The sequence below is a fragment of the Eubalaena glacialis genome, chromosome 13 (genome assembly GCF_028564815.1).
Source record: "Eubalaena glacialis isolate mEubGla1 chromosome 13, mEubGla1.1.hap2.+ XY, whole genome shotgun sequence".
In the NCBI taxonomy this organism is placed as follows: domain Eukaryota; kingdom Metazoa; phylum Chordata; class Mammalia; order Artiodactyla; family Balaenidae; genus Eubalaena; species Eubalaena glacialis.
The window spans coordinates 38060682-38081668 of record NC_083728.1 but is presented as its reverse complement, the minus strand read 5'-3'; the positions used below and the strand labels follow the sequence as shown (position 1 = coordinate 38081668).

The 20987-nt window shown below is 48.6% G+C and overlaps 1 protein-coding gene across 4 annotated transcripts in view; it reads left to right on the top strand.

Moving 5' to 3' along the window:
* Positions 1 to 3844: 3844 nt before the first annotated feature.
* Positions 3845 to 20987, top strand: part of RASSF2 (Ras association domain family member 2) — a 42394-nt gene continuing 25251 nt past the window's right edge. For all 4 annotated transcript variants that reach the window (XM_061207765.1, XM_061207766.1, XM_061207763.1 and 1 more), the window contains exons 1-2: positions 3845 to 3894; positions 4759 to 4831. The gene's annotated coding sequence lies outside the window, so the exon portion shown is untranslated. The remainder of the gene's footprint in view (positions 3895 to 4758; positions 4832 to 20987) is intronic.

Here is a 20987-nt window from a genome sequence, read left to right as displayed (position 1 = left end):
TAACTCAGCCCTCGCCAATTGCTCCCTTTGAGTCCCCATCATGTTGTTCTGCCAACCTCCAGGGTCAACTTGCCCTCTCCATGCTGGGTCTTAGAGCAGATGATTTGTGTGTCCTGTGTCGCCTCCCCTCAGCCCACTTCTCACCCTGGATTAGCTGTGGTGGGCAGCTCCATGCACAGTAACTCGTCCCACCTCAAGTGCCTATGGCAGTGGCTCCAGCTTTTCTGCCTCAGATGTTTCCTCGAAGCCAAAGATATCCACACAACCAGGAAGTAAGAAGAGGTAAACTCTCCTGGGAATAATCCTCAACTGGTGGGGAATGAGAGTCAGCGGATAAATCCCCAGCTCCCTGACTTTCAGAGAGAACAATTCTGAGGGGCATTTTACACAGGTGCTTAGAGGGTCTCCAGAGGAATGGAGTGCCAGTTGTATATCCTTTATTAGCTTCTCCTTCTTCCCTGTCTTCTCTTGCTTTCTGGGATCAACTCCTAAGTAAACGACCTGCACCCAAGTTCTTGTCTCATGTTCTGCTTTTGAGGGAGCTCAAACTAGGACAGGACCTATAGAAGGGCTTTGGCTCACAATTTAGCTTCCTTCTGAGGCCTCTGGTCCTTGGGAGCAGGTGGGAACTCTGCAGCAGGTCTTGGCCATGCAGGAACTGTGGGTGACCCCAGGAAAAAACCCCAGGCCCTCCCTTTATGTAACATAGGCGATCCACTAAGTTGACCTTAATGAGGCTGCCCTCCACCCCCAGGTGAGTGTCTGAGAACCTGGGAGAAAGAGGTAGGCAGCCAGTGTGGCAATCTCCTCTATTTTATCCCCAGAACTCCCTTCAGCCCATCAACATATCTTCTCACACTGGTCGAAGTCACAAATGAAGAAGGTGCATTTCCTACTATGTTCCCCACATCTTCCTCCCTTCTCCCAGAATCCCCTGGGTACTTAAGGGTAGGCTTTGGGCATCCCCACTTCTCTGCATCTCCTGCTTCTTCCCAGGCATAAAGTAGAACTCTGATCTAGGTAGGCAGAGTCTGCCTCTTGAGATGTTATAGGGGGACATAAAAGAATGTGGAAAATCATTTTCTCTGACCATGCTTGATATTTCTGTCACTGTTTTGCTAAAGAGAAAAGGGAAGTTGGCTTTTTTTTTTCTTTGGCCGCATCGCCTGGCATGTGGGAACTTTGTTCCCCGACTGGCACCCCCTGGACTGGAAGCACAGAGGCTTAACCACTGGACCGCCAGGGAACTTTGGGAAGTTGGTTTTGAGACTCAAGCTCATCAGTGACCTCTTTGCTCTTCAACTTGTGCTGTCTCAATATGGTGGCTACTAGCCACATGTCGCTATTATGCACTTGAAATGTGATTAGTGGAACTGAGTATTAAGTTTATGTAAACTTAATTAATTAAAACTTAAATTTAAAAACTGATAATTCAGTTATTGGGAAACTTTTAAGCATGTTGGAACAACTTGGGTATGTGAATATACTTTTTCAAGTGAAAATTTTATAAAACCTAAATACAGATCAAGTATTTTTAAAGTTTTGAAATTTTATTTCAAAATTTAACATCCAAATTGAGATGTTTTGAAGTGTAAATACACACCTGATTTTAGACTTAGTACAAAAATAGAATGTAAAATACTTCATGAATAATTTTTTTATATTGTCTACACATTGAAATGGTAATATTTTGGTTATGTTGGGTTAAATAAAATATATTATTAAAATTAATTTCACTTTTTAAAATTATTTTTAATGTGGCTAGAAAGTTTTAAATTGCAACTGTGGCATGCATTGTATTTCTACTAGAGGATGGCTCTGGAAATACTTTTCTGCTGCTTCTTTGGGGCCATGTGCCTCCTGGTTTAGTCCATGGGGGTGGAAGTCTACAAGAAAACATGGTTTAAAGATGGGCTTTAATATAGCAGTTTAATATTTGCATTATATTATCCCTGTTACAGAAGTATTGTCCCTACACTGCCTTGAAGGATAAAGGCATATTCCTTTCTCTCTTGTGCTTTCTGTATGGGGAAATTGATGAAAAGAAAGATGTTTTCTGGTGTCTTGAACTAATCAATCAATTTATTCACCAAGATGGAGACTCTAAGTGGAGAGAAATGGATTTTGTTTTAAACAGGTCAGGGTTCCTGGCAGCCTAATTTGGACAATGGATGGTCACCTGACCTAAACTGGGCCAATGAGTTGCTGTCCTGGGAGACTGGAGTAGAGACTAAGGGATTCTAGTTCCACCTGGCTGCCTTCTTCAACAGGGAGCTCTAAGCCCCAGTGATGGAAGTGATGGCCACCCTTTGCCATGTGTCTGGGGTGCAGTGAACGCCAGTCTATGGTGAAAGAGAAAAGTTGGCTCCTCAGAGAAGACTTTCTGGGTTACTGGAAGCCCTTCAAGTTCTAGGTTTGCTTCTTACCGAGCTCCGCCTGCTGTTCTGACCCTGAGGTTGTAGGGAAATCCCCATGTCCTCATAATACATTCCCCTGAGGATGCTCCTATTACCTGCAAAGCAAAGAAGCTTACTAATACAGAGTAGTAACTCCGAAGTTTGGGGTGGGGGAGGGGGAATTAATGATTGACCTTTCTGTTTATAGCTCGGGAAAGAACCAGAAGGTAATTTTTTTTTTTTTTTCTATAGTTGATCAGTGGTCTCCTTGTTCTGGGGTAGCTGACACAGTTTTCACCACCAACCTTCAGCTGCATTTTGGGTTCAAAAGACTTTTGTGGCCAGTCCGGGAAGCAGGTCACCATTTATAACATTGTTTCTAAGGGAAACACATTCCACGATCCAAACAATGAATTTATAAAGAATGTTTCGCTTCCAGGAGGGATGAGCTGACCCAGCTGTACCCTGAGGGTTGTCTACCCATTAATCCTTAGTCCCCCTTCCACGCTGAAAGGCATGGGGACCGACCCTGCAGGGTTGGAGTATGTATGTTGGGGGACAATTGCGATAAGAGGGAGGGAAAAAATAAGGCGCCCCAAATCTGGGGTGCTCTAGGGCTCCGTGTATACTGAGAGGCCCTGGAGGTCCAGGGATGGCTAAGAGGGGGAGGTGAGAGGAGGACAAAGAAACTTGGCCTCCTTCACATTTCTGTCACGTCTGCCAGCCCGCGAAGTCCAAGGGGCCTTGCTCAGCTCAAACCCTTTTTGGAATAAGCAGGTGTTAGAAAAAAAAATCCCATATCCTCTGCCTGGGGAATCCAGGGCGCTCGACGTGGGCTCCGCGGGGCAGCGTGACTGTTCTCTGGGAGTGGCTGTCACCGCCCGGAGCAAACCAAGGGGCTCGGGCCAAGACTCTATCCCTTTTGGAGAAGGCCGCGGAGAATGGGGTGAGTGAGCCAGCTCATCCTCCCCACCCCCTCACTTCTACCCCTCCACCCCAGGCCGGAAGAGGCGCTGGCAGCCTAAGCCCGTACTAGAAGGGGATGAGCAGCCACAGCTTTGTCTGGGAGGGAGGGGAGAAGCCCCGCCCCCCCGGGGGGGAGGGAGGGCGGGAGAGGAGGGGGAAGAAGAAAGGCCGGGGAAGAGGGGTGGAGGGAGAGATGGAGAGCTAAAGAAAGAGGGGGAGGGAGGGCGGTCAGATCCGATTGGGGCAGATAAAGGCAGAGGGGCGTGAGAGAGGGCGAGGAGGGGCGGAGGGGGACTGGGCGCCCGACCCTCAATCGCGCGGCTGCCGCAAGCTCAGCAGGGCTGTAAGGGAGCCGGGCCCGCCGACCGCTGACCGAGACGCTGGCTGGAGCCGTCCCCGACCGCAACACCCCCACTTTCCAACTCCAAGGTCCCCGCAGCGCGCGAGAGGTGCAGCCGGCTCCGGACGCAGGCAAGGCGCGGGGCGCGGGCCGCGGGGAGCGAGGCTCCGGGCCCGATTTGCGGGGAGCAAGGTGTGGTGCACTGGGCGGTCCTCTCCCCCCTCGCCGAAAGTTTTCCCGCAGTGTCCCCTGACCCGTCCGAGTCAGCCCCTCAGTCCTCGTCTGCTCCTGTTCTCCTCCCTTCTTCCCCAGACACTGGGGGTTCCCGGGCGTGTGGACTCCGCAGGGGCCGCATAGGTGCGGAACCCCAGCCTGCCCGCCTTCCGCGGGAGAAAGTTGTGGCTCTAGGCTCGTCCTCCCCCTCCGATTCCTGGGGCGTCCTTCCTTCTCTCCACGCCAAGGGCGGCGGCAGGAAGGCGCCCCCACCCTATCCCCGGGGTCCCCGGGACTCCCTGGCTAGACGGTGCCGGGCGGGCAGGTGCAGGGATGGCAGGCCCCGACCCTAATCGGGGGGTGTCCTGGGGGGTGTCCGATCCTAATCTGGTCCTGTTCTTCCCGGCTCAACCGACGATTCCCTGGAGGCGGGTTCCAACCTCCGGCGCCCGAGCCTCCCTTGGCCTTCAGAAGGGCGCCGGATGCGCGGGGGCCCTGGGTCCTCGTTGCACTTCCCCTTTGCCGGCTCGCGGCCCGTCTCCGGAGCTGATGCCGGAGGTCGCTGGGAATCTCGTCTTTGCATCCTCTCTCGCCAGAGAGGCAAATGCCTTGGGCCGACCCCGGCCACTTCTGCATTTCGAGTGCCTGCATTGCACTCAGTTCCTAAGCTGGGAGATCCCTGGGGACAGCAGAGAGGCACGGTGGCCTGACAGGGAGATATAGGGTTCCATCTTACCCTGGGGCGCTCCGTGGGTCCTGGGTTGTCCACCGCACCTCTGCGCCTCAGTGACGGCAGGAGCTGAGCGCCAGGCTTCTGAACGCTGCGATGCACTTTATTTCCAGGTGTGTGGAATCTGGATCCCTAAAACTTGTTCTCCCAGAGAACAGAGGCCGTCTAGAACTGGCCAAATTTATAGTAAGTACTTTACATGTGATGAATGAATGTATGAACCAATGAGCTGACAAATAACAATTCCTGCCACAGTTGATCTTGGTACCATGGGAGGAAAGAATTAGAAACAATGATTCTTTTAAACAGCTGTGAGACAGAGCCAGGGGCCTTCTTTCCCCAGCATCTGGTTGAGGAATCCGGGGTTGGATTTATTTTATTCACCAATCCACATTTCCTTACTGGGAACTTTTTCTGCAGGTGGTCTGAAGAATTAAAGAAACTTCTCAGTGGCTATATTGGGTAGTTTGAGGAGAGTTTTGTTTTGTTTTTTTGTTTTCAAACTTGTGTCCAAATGCAGTGTCTCAGAGAATGTGGAGTCTGCCTGTGAGGTGCCCATTTGGGATCAGAGACCCTGGAGTATGGCTATGAGTGTGGGCACCAGCTGTGCTTTCTCCTCTGAACAGGTCAGCCTGATGCCTGGGAGCTGCTGCAGTCGGGTGGGCCTCAGGGGGACAGAAGAGGACCTCAAATGATGCCTGAGCTCGGAGAGGGACAGTAGCTTTGGAAAGAGGGTAGTTCTTGCCTTGGGACAAGGAGGTGGAGACAGAGCATGCAACCTGCCCAGGCACCTGGGAGTCTGGGCTGGTTCAATTCAGGATTCCCTGTGCTGAGAAGGCTGGAAGGTGAATCCTGCTCCTCCTTCAGGAGAAGGGAGAGCAGAGGTGGAGTGCAGAGGGGATAGGATAATCTTTGGAGTGCAACCTAGGCATATCCTATGTTCCTCTGTCCTAGTTTTTTATGCTGGTGAAATCTGGTTAGAATGATGAGGGATACTTTTGGGGAGCTTGGCTGAGAGAAGGCCAGGGGATCTGGGGCTCCTAGTCATACCCTCTTCCAGGGGAAGGTAGAAGATATGCCCTCTGCACCTGGCTGAGTGGGTCAGGGCCTGTGCAGTATTCTGCCCCTGCTGTACCTCCGGCTGGCAGCAACCCCGCCTTCCTGAGGGCGGTCTCACTCTGCCCCAGAGTCCACTTCTCTGCATCTCTGCATGGCTTCTGTTCTGGGTTCAGGCCCTCTCTCCAGTTTGTGTTATCCTAGAAGTTGGTCCAGGATGGTTGTCAACCCTACACCTTGTTTTCAGTCCCTCAGTTCTCCTCATCACTCTTGGATGCACTGGCCTACCTGGGACCACTCAGTTACCGAGTTTTGCTTTGATTTCTTGGTCTGTTTCCTGGAGCCAAGCTTTTTGTCTGCCTTCTGTGCGTGAGCTCCTTAGGAATGGCCAAGAGAATTGGCTGGAGAGGTGTCTAGGACCAAGTATTCTGGCACCTATGCTAGAGTGCCAAGAGCTGGACTGCGGGCCTTGCCAGAAAGGGGTCCTGTCACCAAAGTACAACAGGGCCTTGGCCTAATTATTTCCTTCAGTCTTCTCAAGGATACTTTTGGCAGGAAGTGTCCTCACTGGGAGGTGAGGTGTGGAGGTGGGACCAGATTGTCAGAGAATCCCTTGGAGAACTTGGGAGACCGGATGATCCCCAGGGCAGTCTCAGGATTTGTCCACATTCCTTTTCCTCTGCCCAGAGTGAGAAACTGGGCAGGTCTCAGTAGTGTTCTTAGAATGGAACAAGACGTACAGTCTCTGTCTTCAAGCTATAGTTGCGGAGAGCTGCTACAGCTGGGTTTGTAAAACTAGGGCAGTGGTCTCCTCCTACACCTCCCTGCCTCTCCCACCACTCTTCACAGTATGGTCCAGTTTTTTATCCCAATGACACACTGTGCTATTTAAACACCTCCCTGCCTCTCCAGAAGAATTGTAAATAAATCTTTGAGGCTGGGTAAGCTACCACAGGCCCATGACTGAAGGCTTCATTTATTTGGCTATTTGTGGATTCCCATGGAGGATGTGTTGGGGGAGGGGATGGGGCAGGAGGCAGTGGGGGAGCAGGGCACAGTAAACAGGAACATCTTCCAGACTCCATTTGCTAGGTGGCCAGGGGGTCATTTTTTAATCATCCCTTGGATGGTAGACTCTGGAGCCTCTAATCAGAGATTGATGCAGCTGCTCGGGGATGACAGCTTGAGGCTGTAGAACTCCTGCCCAAGGCAGCTGTGACTGAACTAGAGAAGACAGCCTCTCACTGAAGAAGCGGGCAGGGAAGGGCATTTGGTTAATTCCCGTGAGATGAGCAAAGTGACTTAGAATGGCTTTTCCTATTCCTTATATTGATAAAAATTAGCAAAAAGATACCTTATATTTCCTTGGACATGTTAACCCGAAGTGATTTGGCAAATAGGTTTACTTTTACCAGCATAACACTTTATCCATAGTGTTAGTTTGATTAACTTCTCCTTTCTATAGAGAAATGAAAGAACTGTTGGATTTGGAGTTTGAATGGCATTCAGAGTTTCTAGCAGCATGATATTGGGCAATGTAATAGATGCTGTCAGCATCCTTCCTGTGTTCCCTTGACCTCAACCAGTGACTGATGGGAGAAAGTGTATAAATACTCCAACTCCTTCACCTCTCTGTTGGGGTAACTTTGAGGCATATTCCATGCTGTCTTTCAGAGTTGTCTTGTGGGACCATATCCCAGTTGCTAACAGTAATAACTGTCTCCCTTCATTGGCTGCCTTCCCTTCCCTCTTTCACTTTTCCACTCCCTTTCAACTTGCACTCGAATCCTTGTCTTTTTTTTAAAAAATATTTTTCTCTTATGTTTTTTTTAATAAATTTATTTATTATTTTATATTTATTTTTGGCTGCATTGGGTCTTCATTGCTGCATGCGTGCTTTCTCTAGTTGTGGTGAGCGGGGATGACTCTTCGTTGCGGTGTACGGGTTTCTCATGGCAGTGGCTTCTCTTGTTGCGGAGCACGGGCTCTAGGCACACGGGCTTCGGTAGTTGTGGCATACAGGCTCAGTAGTTGTGGATCACGGGCTCTAGAGCGCAGGCTCAGTAGTTGTGGCACACGGGCTTAGTTGCTCCGCGGCATGTGGGATCTTCCCGGACCAGGGATCGAACCTGTGTCCCCTGCATTGGCAGGCGGATTCTTAACCAATGTGCCACCGGGGAAGTCCTCAAATCCTTGTCTTATGGTCAACTTCTGGGGGAAACCGACCTAAGGGTTTAGTCTGTAGTTAAAAAGTCATTTTAAGTCTTTGAGTCTCCATAGAGAATAGACCTTGCCAAGGGGGAGGGTTGGATTGGGAGTTTGGGACTAGCAGATGCAAACTGTTATATGTAGAATGGATAAACAACAAGGTCCTATTGTACAGCACAGGGAACTATATTCCATATCCTGTAATACACCATAATGGAAAAAAAAAGATAAACCCTGGTTCTGATAAAGTAGAACACTCCTACCACCCAGCAGGACCTACTCAAGGCTGAAAAGCTTGGGGCCACATTTCCAGCTACTTCCAATGTCACTGCATCCAGGAATTGTTCCCTGACTGTGCCCCATGGGAGTACAGCCCCATCTTTTGCCTTCTCATCCCACATTTTGCCCATCCCTTTCTTCCTTGTTTCATTGTTCTCTATCTCTCACCTTGTGAAATTTGAGAGCAGAGTCCTTGACTGACTCACCTTGGTAACATCCTGCAAAATGCCTTTTATATCTTGGATTCCTCTTAAATATTGTTGACTGAATAAAAAATGAGAAGAAAAAAAATAAAGTCTCTGAGTCTCAGTTTCCCCAGCTGTATGATGGAAATGATAACTATCTCACTGTGATATGTGCTCAGACAGGGGCCTGGCACACAGCAAGCATTCAGGCAAACATTTGCTGGCTCTTTGAGTAGTACAGACGAGGCTATGATGGATTTGGGAATGGGTGTTTTGGTGGACCATAGAGAATTATAATACTTTGGAGAGAGAGGCTTGAGAGCCTGGAGGAGCCAGCTCTAGCACACACCTGGCCTTGACTGGGCTGGGATGTGATCAGTGATCTTAATTTCCTATTTTGTACACAGGGTGAGGAAGATACGAATTGTACTAGGTGTGGGGGCTTCCCTGGCGGCCCAGTGGTTAAGACTACACGCTTCCAGTGCTTCCACTGCAGGGGGCGCGGGTTCGATTTCTGTCGGGGAACTAAGATTCCACAAGCCGCGCGGTGCAGCCAATTGTACTAGGTGTCAAAATTTAGGGTATGTTCAACTGTGCCCTGAACTGGCTGAATCACTGTGTATGAGACACTTCTGAGGTTCAGTTAAAGATTATTGAAGTGAGTGCTCTGAGTCTTTGGGGGCCTTGGTTTCCCCATCTCCAAGGCCAGGGCTTAGATGATTCCACAGGTCCCTTCTGGCCCTTGGTCTCCTCAGGAAGAGTCTATTGCATTCTCCTTCTGTCCATACAAAACAACATTTAACAAAAGAAAAGCTTTCATGTGTCTACAATTAGGTTGCCCACCATGGGGCACCCAGCACTGGGCCATCCTAAAGTTTTAGTCTTTCCTGCTGGCACAAGGGATTTCAACAGAATTATCCCAGTAAAATTTTTGCCTTCCTTGTGTACCAGTTTCACTTAATGACGTAGGCATGATGTGTCCCCAGAGGAGGCCTTAGGAGTGGGTAAGGAGGATATGGAAAGGATACGCTCTACTTTCCTGAACCACTATGCAATGTTGTAGACACCCAAGTGGAAACCAAGAAAAGTCCATGTGGAGGAAGAGACTTCTATATGACAGAATTCAGCATTCCTAGTTGGGTTTTACTCACAATGCTCCATTGATAATCCTCCTGAGGGAGTCCCTGACTCAGCAATTCCACCCATAGGAATTCTTATCCTAAGGATATAATTGGACACATGAAGAAAAATATGTGCATAAGGGATGTCCCATGCAGCGTTTTTTATAATAATAATAACAACAACAACAAAAATGGAGACTAAATGCCCCCAAATAGTAAAATTGTTAATCATGGTGTATTTATACATTAAAATACCATGTGACTACAAAAAATTTAGGATACAGATGTGTATCTGTTAACATGGGAAAATATGATACATTTCTAAAAAGTAGGTTACCAAACTTTGTGCTATTTTTGTAAGATATATCATATCATCCACTTATATTTGCCTCTGGAATGATATATGGAAAAATGTTAATAGTGATTGTCTCTGAGTGGTGGAATTTTGGAAGATTTTGATCTTAAATTTTTTACATTAAATATTTTTGATTTTTTATTATGGTAAAATATATGCAATATAAAATTTACCTTTTCAACCATTTTTAAGTATACAATTCAGTGGCTGTCTTAGTCTGTTTGAGCTATACTATATAACAAATCCCACAGATTGAGTGACTTACAAACAACAGAAATTTATTTCTCACAGTTCTGGAGGCTGGAAGTCGTCAGGGTGTGAGCATGGTCAGGTGAGGGTCCTCTTCCAGAATGCAGACTTCTCATTATATCCTCACATGGCAGAAGGGGCTTGGAAGCGCGGTGGGGTCTCCTTTACTCCCATTCGTGGCTCCACCCTTATGACCTAATTACCTCCCAAAGGCCCCACCTCCTAATACCATCATAGGATTTCAACATATGAATTCAGGGAGGATACAAATATTCAGACCATAGCAGTGGCATTAAGTGCATTCACAGTGTTGTATGACCATCGCCACTATTCTTTTCCAGAACTTTTCCATCATCCCAAACAGAGACTGTACCCGTTGAACACTAACTCCCCATTCCCTCCCCTCACCCCAGCCCCTGGTAACCTCTTATACTTACTTACTCATGAATTTCCCTATTCTAGGTTTCTTATAAAAGTGCAATTGCACAGTAATTGTCCTTTTGTGGATCCTAATCTTTTTGCTTATCTATATTTTTAAAATTAAAAAAGACTGTTTTACTTGTATAATAAAAATGAAAGGAACAAGAAAGACCTGGGAGAGAATTGTGGTGCTTGGTCTCTGGTATTTTCATTTCAGGCAGGGCCACAAGGTCCTGGCCATCCTTGCTGCCTCTGCCGCCATTACCTGGGGTGGGGGTCAGCGTCTGACCTCCATCTCAGCCTGGCAGGACAAAGGTGGATGGCCAGTGGGCCTCAGAACTAATCACATTTGGGGCTTGCTGGTTGCTGGCAAATCATCTTATCCCAGGGTTTTCTGTGTGTGGTGGTGGGATTGAGAGGGTGTGCTTGGGGTTCACTGTGCCTCAAACCTAACAGCTGTCATGCCGTGAGTGAGGTCCAAACCGGGTGGAAGTCGTGTTGTTGAGACCATCTTTCTTAAAGATTGAGAAGGAGAGCCTCAGCCTTTCTATTTTAAGCATCCTTTGTGTATTCCAGACCCTGTGGCTCAACTCACCCTACTAAGTACCCACCAATGGCAGCTGTGGGTATGGCTGCTGAATGCTTTGTCTACAGGCAGGGTCAGCCTGCCTGGGATTCAGGGAGGACTTTAACTGGTGGAATCCATGAGATCCTAAGAACTCTGGGGAGATGGGTAGTGGCCTCAGATAATCAGTGCCCTCTTCCTAAGGCTCCACATAGGCTCTTACAGTTGATTATACAGATATTTGGGGCAAGGATTGCTCTCTTGTGCATGTGGTGGGTTGTGTATGTGACAGGATAATTGGGAACATGGTGCAGAGGGGTGGGGGCAGGGGAGGTGGTATGTATGTGTGTTTCAGTCTGGTCTGAGGTGAGAGGAGGTCAGGAAGCTTCGGTACCCAGAAACTGGATACTAGGTTGTGTGGCTCTATTCAGGGGTCATGGGAGTGGGTCAAGTGGCTTTACTCTGGGATGCCTTGTTCTGTGGAAAATGTTTTAAGTTTCTCATTAAGCAGTCTTCCAGAAGAGCCTGCCCCAACCCTCCAGCGAGCTGGTGAAAGAATGTAGGTCTGGGAGGACAGATGTGCCTACTGTGTTCTCTGGAAATTTCTTCACCTGGCTCTGCCTGTTTTCTCTCTGCCCAGCAGAAGGCTGCTCTTTTAATCCAAGACAGTGGGGGAAGTATAAAGATTTTACGGAAACAGCTTTTGAAGGCCATTTTGAGAAGTTTGGTTTTCGTGGTGCTGATTTTTCTTTAGGGTTAGTCAGCTGGTTGCAGGACAGGCAAAGGAGGGTGTGAGTGTGGTTTTGTGGTAGACTTCCCCTCAGCCTCCTGGAAATGTTCTGGAAACCCCTGGCTGAGCTGTTTCTCCTGGGTCTGAGATCTGCTATGTGCGGCTGAATTTCCCCACACCTGTTGTAGGGCATTAATGAGGTTAAATGAGGGTGGATGTGAGATGCCCCACAGTGGCTGCCCCAGGGGAGGGCTCAGCTGAGCCTTCCTCCGCTCGCCTTCCTTACTGCTTCCAAGGGCGAGGAACCTGCCTGTCTCTGGCGGTGGAGGAGGCCAGCGCTTTGGGCTTTTGGGTTTCCAATCCTGGCCCTGGGTAGCAAGGAGAGGAAACCCTAAGATCTCTGCACACAAAGCTCATAGTCTCAGCCTATAACACCAAAAAAGGGAAGAACTGCTGGGGTTCCCTTAGGAAGGGGATGTGAGGTCAGAGATGAGTTTCAGAGAAGCACTTAGTAAACAGGAAGCGTGGCCAGAAAGAAACCTGTGCTTGTAGGAAGTGGGGAACTGGAGACGGCCTCCTCACCTGCCAGGATAAGCCAGCAGTGCCTAGAGCTGACGGCGAGTGGGGGCTCAGAGCATGAGGAGTGACACAGAACTTGGGCCCTCCCTGTGGAACAGGGCTCCACTTAAACCTTGCAATTATTGGGCTGGAGGAAAGCTTAATTTGCCCTTCTGAAGGCAGGACTTTAAATACCCATAAAATAGCCCTCGGTTTTGAGAAATGCAGGTGAAGGAATGCTTAGTCTTACTTGTCTTGTATGCCTCCACTAACTTCCCACTCTTTCCTCATGCCAGGTCAGTTACATGGAGTTTTGCACTTTGTTGAGCTTTATCCTGTGAGGGGCCATCTGGGCAGGGCCCCTCTGGCTGAAGATGATGGAGGCGCTGCTTCCCTTCCATCAGGGAGGCAGAGGTGGCCAGGACCTTCCCTGGGGCCTGTAGATACCGGAGGGTTCGCTTTCTGGGTCTTTGGGTTCTCTGAGCTGCAGTCTAAGTTCTTTGCACACACACACACACTCCCTCACACACCCATACCACACATTCATATGTGCACTTGCACGCTCTCTCCCTCACACCCATATGGACACATTTACACACACACTCTCCCTTACATATCTACATCTATACATTTACACACATCCACACCTACACATTCACACACATACCGCTTCTTCTGTCTGGAGTTTTTGCTTCCTTCATGCCTTTTTTGGCCCCATTCCAACACCCTGCTCATCCCATATGAGGCTAAGGGTCTTTGGGTTTCCTTCTAAATACCCGTCCTGAAGTCAAAAGCTTGTAGTTGTTGACAGGACTTCCCTATAAACAAGTAGTTGCTCGTCTGGGCCCGCGAAATGATCGTTTGGTGGGGGGTGACTGTTTGTTGTGACTCTCGGGGTCACTCGCCTGGCCACCTGCCCTCTGGCGTGAGAGTAGGAGGCAGGCCTTCCCGGCAGGCATCCCGAGACCATTCCCTCAGATCTTCCCCAGCCACACTGAGGGACTCACACTTGTGTGAGGAAGGCCTGAGCAAGAAGGGTCAAGGCCCCAGCTGTCGGTGGAAGGAGCTGGGGCTTTGCAGACCTTGCTGCTGGCAGGAGGGCGCCCAGCTTGGCCACCTGTCCTGCTGAATCTCAGGTCCTCATCTGGCAGGTGGACCAGACAGAGACTGCCTCCTGAGATAGGAGTGAGATTGCCTGTCAGCAGGGGCCTCGTACCTGTCAGTCAGGCCCCCAGGTTTTTTCCAGGAGGAGGGGGGCAGGCGGTCTGATGCAAAGCAGAACCCCTATTTAGTACAGCTTCTCTTGAGGTGAATGGGAAGGGGGGCAGGCGGTTTTTGGGGCCCATGAGTGTAGGGGGTAGCTTGTTCTTTAGACAAAGGGTGAGATGTGTTTGGGGATTCGTGGCTGTGTAACATTGCAAATACCTGGGTCCCTGGATGGGATCTCCATCCCGGGCTCCTGCAAGGTCTGCTTTTCCTTCAGCTTGTCTGCCAGGCCAGTCACTGACTCACCTGCCTTCCCCAGGACTCTGGGGTGTGCTGTGGCCAGCAGCTGAAGCCAGCCTCCAGCTGCCTGTCCTACTCGGAGACGCTCATGTCCAGCCAGGGCACCACAGAAGGAGCACTGGCCTCATCATGTCAGCTCTGTGACCTGGGACAAGTCACCTGACCTCCGGGACCTTCTGTTTCCTCATATTTAAAGTGATAAAAATAAAGCCTTCCCTGTGGGTTCTTGTAAGGAATAGGAGAAGGCATCTAGAGTCTTGTCACCAGCAGCACCAGCATCACTTGGGAGCTTGCTAGGAATGCACATTCTCAGGCCCCACTCTAGAGGTACTGAATCAGAAATTGGGAGGACGGGGACAGGAATCTGTATTCAATGAGCCCTCTGGGGGATTCTGATATACACTTCTCTAGAATATGGCCAGGTCAGGTGACTTTTAGCTGAAAACTCTTTCTTCCCATTCACCTCAAGAGAAGCTGTACTAAATAGGGGTTCTGCTTTGCATCAGACAGTCCTGGGTTTGAACTCTAGCTCTACCTCTTCCTGGCTGTGTGTCTTTGGACAAGTTACTTCACTTCTTTGTGCCTCAGTTGCTTCATCTACAAAATGGGAATATTAATGTTTCTTTCTTCATGGGGTTGTTATGGGGATTAAATGAGTCGAAGCAGGTAATATCTAGCCTGTAGTAAGCTTGCATTTCTGGTAGTTGTCTATTATTCACACTTGTTGTTTTATTATTAACATAGTAATACTGTTGTGATTGTTCTATTCCCTATTTGTGAGGGAAACAGGAGACCAGGGCCTCCTTTGGCTAGTCTTCTGTTAGTTCTCTTTGCTACCTGCCTCCACGTTAAGTGCCCTCCCTCCTCAGGCAGGACAAGCCAACCTCTTCCCAAATACCTTCCCCTCCCTTTTCCCTAACCTCTAACGTCCTTTTGGGGTGTGGAGGGGCAAAGCTTTGTATTCACATTCACAATAAAGCTGAGGAAGTAGAGTACATATACCCAGTACACTTGACCTTATCTCTCCCTTTGGTGCTGTTTGATGTTCTTTTCCTGAGCAGAGTGACTGAGAACCATGTGGGTGGTTCCCTGGGGGCCTGGACATGGGGTGGGAAAGGGATGGAGGAGGCACATGGGTCTGACCAGTAAGTGGGCCTTTTATTGAAGAAAGCATGTAGATGGAAGGCAAAGTATGCTGTTTCCTTCCTAGGCAGCACGAATTTTGCCCATGTTCAGGACAGGCTCAGGTGGAATCTCTTGTAATCTCTAGATCTTGGCAGGGCCCCAGGCCGCAGCTCAAGTCTCCTTCCTTGTGTGGCGCGGTAGGGCTGGGGTTTCCTGTTTGCCATCAACACTTCTTCCTGCCTCCATACGAGGAGGCTGAAGTGCGGAGGGGTCAGCACTGTCTCCTCTCTCACTGCTTGGTTACAAAGCAGAGTCCCTCAGGAGACCTGATGAGGCAGTCTTCGATACTATAGTGTGAAGCACCATGTCAGATAACTTTCTTTTCCAACCCTAGAGCTCCAGATTGTCCCCAGAGGGCAGGGCTGACCAGGGTTCAGAGAAGAGGTGGGGAGAGGCCCCAAAAGGGGAAGCTGCAGGCCCCCAGCTAGTGTTTCCTTTGCATCTGGGGCCTGCAGCTGGCTCCCTGGCTTCTGTGGTGTGGTGCCCCGGTTTGGTGATGGGGCCCCTTGCATCAGCTCTGTGCCTGCACACACTGATCCTCGGGGATGCTCTGCACTGTCCCCTCTCCCCTTTGAAATATTAGTAATGGGAAGGGGGGCACTAAAGACTCAACTCAGTTTGCTTTTAGAAAATTCTGTTCCTTCCATTCTTGAAAGGCTTCGTTGAGACGCATTTGGGGGTGTCCTCAGTTTACACAGCTCTATCCCCATCAGATTTCATAGTGGTTCTCAGCCCTGGTTGTACATTGGCATGACCTGGGGAGGTTTTAAAAATGCTCGTGGCTGGAGCTCCTCCCGGAGGGTCTGATGAAATTGGTCTGAGTTGCAGCCGTGACATCAGGAATTTCAAATTAACCCCCTACCCCACTCCCCCTCCAAGAGAGTCTAATGAGCACCCAGAATTAGAACCTCTGAGATGTCGTGTGTCCTGAGTTCAGCTGTTACTCCTTCCCACTTTGGTTTCAGCTGAGGCTTGCCAAGTGCATGTCCTTCTCGCTGGTCAGGGGGTGGCTCTGTGGGGTTTGCCCCCCGGGAATGCTTCATGGAATAAGCCCTCCCCTTTCCCAGCCTGTCTCTCTCTCCTAGTTATATTTTCTTAGAGACTGGGACTGCCTGGGTCCTATAAATTCGCTGTTGCTCCGACACCCCCCATCCTACCCTGGAAGCTGAGGTGGGAGTGGGGCAGGGCCTGGCCCCTGTTATGCAACCAGAAAGACCCTTTAGGAAACAGAAAACAAACAAAACACCAGAGGGGGTCTTCATCTCACTCTGGACTTTCCAGCCAGGGGTGGCTCCCCTTTCTGTTCTGTATTTGCCTGCTGGGGACTTTCCAGTTGATCAATAAGATGAGAGACATTTGGTCTCTAGGCTGGAACAGAAACTGTGTAGGGATTAGCTAGCCTCCTGGGGATGCTCTGAGACCAGGTTGACTTCAGTGTGTTCTCTGGGCTCCCTGACAGAAAGCGAGTGATGGCACAGGAGTCTGGAGGAACCAAGAGCTAAGAACAGAGGAGCTTCTGCTCTCTTTGAACCGAGCTTTGATGCCTTTCCGACCTCCTCAAGCTTCCTGAGGACTTAATGCTTGCCCTCATCACAGGAAACTGAGCTGGTTAATTTCAAGAGCCTGGCCGGCCCCTCATTTATTCTTGGGGAGGCTGGAAACACCTGTGAGTGGGGGGGCGGTTCTGTGAAAAGAAAGAGGAAAGGATCCTTTGTGCAACAGCTACAGGGTAGCTACGGGGTTTTGACTGGTCCAGAACTTGGGCAAGTCTGTCCCCATTCCTGCAGCTCAGCCTTGTACCGACCGCACCTGGAAATCCTGTGCAGGCAGCTGTTTCGTCCCAGCTTGAGAGTGGGTAGAGGAAGGTGATGGAGCCAGGAGCTTCAAGCCCTAACGTGAAGCAGATGTAGTGGCCGCTGCTGGTACCACCCAGATCCCCTTTATCTATTTTTTAAAAAATAAATTTATTTATTTGTTTTTGGCTGCATTGGGTTTTCGTTGCTGCGTGCGGGCTTTCTCTAGTTGTGGCAAGTGGGGGCTACGCTTCGTTACGGTGCATGGGCTTCTCTTGTTGTGGAGCACGGGCTCTAGGCGTGCGGGCTTCAGTAGTTGTGGCTCGTGGGCTCTAGAGCGCAGGCTCAGTAGTTGTGGTGCACGGGCTTAGCTGCTCTGCGGCATGTGGGATCTTCCCGGACCAGGGCTCGAACCCATGTCCCCTGCATTGGCAGGCGGATTCTTTTTTTTTTTTTTTAATAAACTTATTTATTTGTTTTTATTTTTGGCTGCGTTGGGTCTTTATTGCTGTGTGTGGGCTTTCTCTAGTTGCGGCAGGTGGGGGCTACTCGTCGTTGCAGTGCGTGGGCTTCTCATTGTCGTGGCTACTCTTGTTGCAGAGCACAGGCTCTAGGCGCACGGGCTTCAGTAGCTGTGGCTTGCGGGCTCTAGACCGCAGGCTCAGTAGTTGTGGCACATGGGCTTCCGCAGCATGTGGGATCTTCCCAGGCTAGGGATTGAACCTGTGTCCCCTGAATTGGCAGGCGGATTCTTAACCACTGCGCCACCAGGGAAACCCCCCCTTTATCTACTGCGTGTTATGGGTGTGGACTGCTGACAGGTCTCAGTTGCTCCCTAGTCTTGAGAATTGCTCTTGCAGGATAATGCCTGGGTGCTCACGCCCTCCTCCCAGAGGCGGCTCTCAACCAGTGACTGACTAGCGCGGGGTACAAAGGCCTGGCCTGCCTGTCTTAGGGTGGGACAATTCGGTGGAGTTGTTCACACCCTAGAGCTCCCATGGAATCAGGCTGTGGCTGGGCCCCAGTTCCTTCCCCAGCCCAGTCCTTCTTCCCTCACTCCCTTACAGGTTTCTCCTGAAATCAATTCCTTAATAACTCATGTGCACAAGAATCCTCATTTTGACCTCTGCCTCTAGGAATTACCTAACCTAAGACAGCAGGTTAGCTTTCTTTGGGCTGACTGTTGAATCCACTGTCTCCGCTGAAGAATTAATAATGAGAATGGGAATATTTGCAGGAGAGAGGCACAGTGTGGGAGCTGGGGGTCCAAAGAGAGAAAGCTCTAGGCCTAGGAGGGGAAAGAAACACCAAATGAATGGTTTCTGTGTGGTGGTAAGTGCTGTGATGAAGGACAGGCTGAGGTGTGGATGCCTATCCCCCCAACACTGCCCAGGGACAGCGAGAACAGTTTGTAGGGGAAGGTAAGTTTTGGATCAGTGTCTAGGGAACATGTGAGTTTATTTGGGTCTGAGAAGCATGGGCACACTCACAGAGCATGAAAAACAAGCGTAGAAAGTTCTTTGTAGCTGGGATGTCATCATCTTCAATAGCTTAGAAACCTTCCCTTTGTCAAGACATTCTCTTGGATCTTAGGGAAGGTTGTGCCCTCAAGTTGTCCTGGGAGCAGGCAGGAAGTAGTGGATGGATCTTCACATGGGAAGTGCTAGGTTCTGCTGACAGGCTGCATGGCATTACCCAGGCATTTAATGGAGCTGAGGAGAACCCAGAACATGCCAGGGCATGAAGTGGTGCCAGAAGAGAGGACTGACTGGTTAGTGGCCCAATAGGTCTCCACTGTGACTAGGTGACTAGGAGGCTCATGTCCTGACTTGGCAAGCCTAACGGTATTCACATCTCCAGACATGTTAGCAGACATGCTTTGTAGTTAGTAGACATTCAATACACATTTTATCTTTTAAGGTTTTTCTAAAGAGAAGTTGTACTGATCTAGAAGTCTTGAGGGCTAAATGGCCATGTTCACAGGGGGGTTCAGTAGGTTTAAATATGTTTTAGACTTCTAAAGAGTGACTCCACGTCAAAGATTATTTGTGTCAAATCTGCCCTTTCATTCCTGTCCCATTCTGTCTCTCTCCTCCTTTCTCTGTGTGGGAAGCAGTGAGCAGTCTCCGTTCTGTGCCTGAGATGCTGGCTGATGTGGGAAGCCCCCTCCTTCCTCTCTATCTTGCTTTCCCCTCTTCAAAGAGATGGTGAAGATTGGTTCTATATTCTCAAGGCAGTGTGCAAGCGATGCTTGGAAATGATCCTTACAAGGCATTGTGGAGTCCAGGAGGGCTTCATAAATTCTTGATAATAACAGAGAAGGCAGAAGAATTGCAACCAGCCAGCTGAGCAAATCCCTCTCTTTGAGACTGTAGATATTGGCAGGCACCCTTGGCAGAAGTGTCCAATTGAATGTGGATCCCAGCCCCATCAACCATCTTCCTCTGACTCTTCCTTGTGTGAGAAACAATACTCTGCTTAAGCAATATTGGACTGAACTCTAAATTTCCGGCCTTTTGTTTGCTCTGCTACTGTGTTTGCCTTAAAGGGTATGTAAATGTAGCTGGCTTTTTTTCCTCTCCAGCTGGCTGGAGGTAGCCAGTGATTTGTGGTGATGGTTGGAAAGTTTATGAAGACAGATGCAGTTGTTGTCCTTGAGATAGACAAAGGAGGGGTTGGGTCCTAGAATCAGCTACCTGTAATTTCAATTCAACAATGTGGTCGGCTGTGTAAGTATTTTCCTAACATTCCTAACCCAAGAAACATAAAAGTAAGAAAAAAGGTGGGGAGAAGTCAGGCTGGAGACAAAGATTGGGCCAATTGAGTCTATAGGTCAGATTTATAGCAATGGCCTTGGTGAAATCACTCAATATGTAGACAGAGAGAGCTTTAGAGAATTCCCACATTTGGGCCATCAGACTACTTGATGATTTTTATCAACCTGGTAAGTAAAAAATAGTGATGAGGGAAGTTGAACATCTTTATTAACTATTTGTATTTATTTTTCTGTGAGCTATCTGTTCATGTGCTTTGACAAATTTTCTATTGAGTGTAGTCTTTTTCTTATTGAATTATTAAAGACTTTTACATATTAAGGAGATTAACCTTTCATAATATGTATTGTAAATATTTTCCCCCAATTTGTCATTTGCCTTTTGACTCAGGATAGGGTAAACTTTTTTTCTAAGCAGAAGCTTAAAATGTTTACAGATTGGTATCCAGTTTTCTTTTTTCATCATGCCTTCTGGATTTTGGGTCAAGAAAGTTTTCCCCAGTTCAAATTTCCCTACATTTCCTTCTAGCATTTTATGTGTTTAATTTTTTAATTCATTTATGATTTCTTTTGGTGGAGGAGTAAGGTAGGGATTTAGATTCCCCATCTCCCCATTTCCAAAGGCCAGTCAATTCTCCAGCAACATTTTGTTTTATTAATCTATCTTTTCCCTGCTATTTAGAAAGGTAGCGCACATTCTATGTTCCCAAATATATTTGGGTCTATTTCTGTATGTGATATTGTTTCATTAATCTGCCTGTTTTCCTCAAGTACCAAATAGTTTTAGTAACTGCAGAAAAGACTTAATTTCTCTAATTGGTATTTTCAGTAGATTTAAGAGGACGTACTGTCAAAAGGGATTTGTCTTAGGAGCAGGACAGATTGCTTTCAGATCCAAAACAAAATTACCAAATTATAGGTTATTATGGAGGCAGTGAATGAGAGTCCTGCAGAAAATCCAATCAGTGAGTTAGAAAATTAGCTGTAGAATTCTGGGGAAAATAAGGAGGTGGAGACTGTGAGTAAAAATTATACGAGACTTGGAGGATAACTGCAGGGATGTATGTAAGTATGTACGTATGTATGTATAGTGCTGGAGAGAGGGGATAGAGACATTGCAGAAGAAAAACCAAGAATGGAAGGAAGAGAAGCAGTAATCAAAGCAAGTATAGGATATTTCCCTGGTTGGAGAAAGACCTGAATGTTCAGGATGAGGTCTGTCAATGGCCAGGCACTACTAATCTGATTTCTACTCCATCCAAGCTTTGGCATTGGCTCTGGCTGAGGTCCCCCATGATTCTGTGTGGTAAATCAGAGGCCCCTCTGGGTTTCCCTTCCTTGGGCTCCCACCACCAGCTC